A 3211-nucleotide genomic window follows, 5' to 3' on the forward strand; every position below is an offset into this window, starting at 1 on the left:
CAACCCAAGGTCAAACTGATGTGATCAGTAAATACATCTTTTTAAACGCCACAACTTTTATCTGAAACATTTTTTTCTAAAATGCTTAGTTTTCGAGATATTTCACCGTTCCGGAACTTTTTCCCATCACTGTATAGGTTGCTTTCCAACAAGAGACACAAGTCAACACAAGTATCATCCTATCTTTGGGTGCTTTCCAATTGCGTAACACATCTTGACACACGTACACAAAACCAGTTTATTGGTCATATATTATCTAAAATATCTTGTAAGATAATATGCAACCAATAAACTGGTTTTGTGTAACACAGTGTACGCAACTGGAAAGCACCCTTTGTTACTCACTAAATATGGAACAAAGATAGAATAATGTTTGTGTTAGAGATGCCCGATTCTGAATCGATTCGATTCTTTCCCCAAAAATAGGCTTATTCATGTTGTTTGCACTCTTCGCACTTTTCGTATTTAAAACTAGACAGAAGTATATTGGAATGTTTCGAAGAAGCAAAAACGAGACAACCAACTCGATTGTTTCTTCCAAGCGTTTGATTAAGCGTCCATCTCTTTTTAAAAGCGAAAAGTATGAAACATGCATGCAGCACGAACAACCCTTTTTCCCTAAATTTGTTAAGGAAAGAATCGAATCGATTAAGAATCGGGCATCTCTAGTTTGTGTCGACTTGTGTCTTTTGTTGGAAAGCAACCATAGACTGCGTGCCGGGCTGAGCGGGCGTCACAAAATATAAAGAGATAGCATGCTTTGAATCATCATTCCCCAGACAGCACAAGATCTCCTGAGGACGTCCTAAGGACGTCCTGAGGACGAATAATGTCCTCAGGATGTCCTCTGGATGTCCCCTGGACATCTGTGCTATTAGGGTCTATCTTTCTCTAATGACGCGTGGTGAGGCACTCCAGCCTCTTCTTATCTCAGCGAGAACGTAGACGTCGATTCGACGTCTAACCGACATCGGAGAAGTCTAAGATACGTCTAGTCTAAATGCACGTCTAGAAAAATGGCAATTTAGATGTCTTCTATTTTGAGTAAATTTTAGTGTTTTAGTATCCACTCATAATATATTGACCATTCTATGCTGCGTTCAGATTTTTCATCTGAGGTGCACTCTATTACTAAACACTATAGTATATGTTACATATAATATAGCATTTCTAGTATTAGAGTGCACCCGGGTAGAGAATCTGAACGCACCCAAGAGAGAGGTTAGACTATATTTTCCCAAAAAGTGGAGGGGATAGTATTGGTACGAACAAAAACCTTTAGATGATATAATTTTAATTTCTGTACATTAGGAACACTGTTTAAGTATTGAGTCTGTTAGTTTGCGAAAACTTTTTGACAGATATAGGAGAGTGTAAACAAGAAATATCGAAGAATTGTAATTCTTTATAAATATTAATATAAAAAACATAATGGAGCATAAAATAAAAATAAAATTATATTAAAATGACGCAAATAAGTGGAAACGTGGAATGCATGGAGATAAACGAGATAAAAAAATAATTTTTACGAATATGTGAATATAAATGTATTTATAAATTAATAGATTATTATTCCCAGTAAGCAATCTGCGCGCAGACTGACGTCAGACTGTCGACAGGATCTGTCGAATCCGAGCAGGATCTGTCGACAGATCCATCTGCGTCCCCAATCTGCCGAATCCGAGCAGAATCTGTCGACAGATCCATCTGCGTCCCTAATCTGCCGCCAGACTGTTGACAGGGTCTGCGAACAGACTCTGACGACAGACTGGCGGCAGATTGCGCGCAGAGCCTGTCGACAGACTCTGACGGCAGATTGGCGGCAGATTGCGCGCAGATCCTGTCGTTTCGTAGGTTCTTCAATTAAATTTTCTCATAATTTTTCATAATCACTCATAGAATAAGCACTTTCTCATAAATACTTATAAAATACTATGAAAAAAAGTTTTTCTATATTACTTTTTCATAATTTTTAAGATTTTCTCTGGTGAGATTCGAACTTGAACCGAAGACATCTTTTGGATAATCGTCCGTCGCCTTAGACACTACGCCAATTCCTCACTTGATAAAAAGCGCTTTGTATTGCCCACTTAAAGGTTAAGGAAAAAAAATCTTATAGTTTGTTTGCCTTTTAAATCGCAAAATATAGACGAAACCGTTTAGCATATAAATAATGTAAGAATGTATGACCGGCACGATAATTCGAAATTAATTTTCTACCAAGGACTGTATAGAAAATTACTGCAATAAAACAGCAGATAATGACATTTTTCCATCATGTTAATAAAATACTGTACTTTTGCATATGCGAATTAATTTGGTCGATCGTCCCGTTCAGATTGTATTAAGTTTTATCAAAATCGAAGCATGATATATTTTTATAAATAAACCATCAAAAAAATTCTGTAAAAGTTATTTACATAGCGGGACTAATATTTTATTCGGTGCTGCTGCCTTCAGTACTTATTTTCAATAACGTATCAAATACGTGGATCACACTGTATATTACGATTACTGATTTACCGACTCGTAATTTATTAAATTAAATAGATTGTATAGACGTCAGAATATAAATAATAAAATAATAAATAAATAAGAAATAATAAAAAATAAATAATAAAATATAATAAAATTAAATACGATAACGTAAATACAAAAAATAAAAATAAAATAATAAAATAATAAATAAATAAATAAAAAATAAATAATAATAAGAGAGGGAGAGAGAGAAAGGGAGAGAAAGAGACAAAGAGATAGAAACACATTTTTTATAAAAATGAATTATTCTGAAATAAAATTTAAAGAAGCTGCTTTTTATGTACATCTTAATATTTAAAATGTCCAAGTTCAACGTATAAATCGTTGAACGGTTAAATCGTTTAGATTTAATGACATAACAACATTAAAAAAAATAATAAGATGAAAAATTGTATGAAAAATTATGAGAACAATTTTTACCAGGAATGACATGTGTACGCCTTTAAATGGCCATTTAACCGTTGTACTATTCTATACTTGTACTCGTTATTTCTCTATTATTGTTGCTTTTTTATTAAAAATGTGTAATATAATTTTAAAATGTAAACATTGTTTTTTATTGTGTATATATACAATTATTGTGTACAATTATTGCACAATATAATTATCTTGACTCCTCTGCAGCAGTTTTACATGGTGTGTATGTGAAACTGCCCCATTTAATAACGTACAT

The sequence above is a fragment of the Odontomachus brunneus genome, unplaced genomic scaffold, assembly GCF_010583005.1.
Source record: "Odontomachus brunneus isolate Ranch 3 - 2012 unplaced genomic scaffold, Obru_v1 Obru_scaffold_240, whole genome shotgun sequence".
NCBI lineage: Eukaryota > Metazoa > Arthropoda > Insecta > Hymenoptera > Formicidae > Odontomachus > Odontomachus brunneus.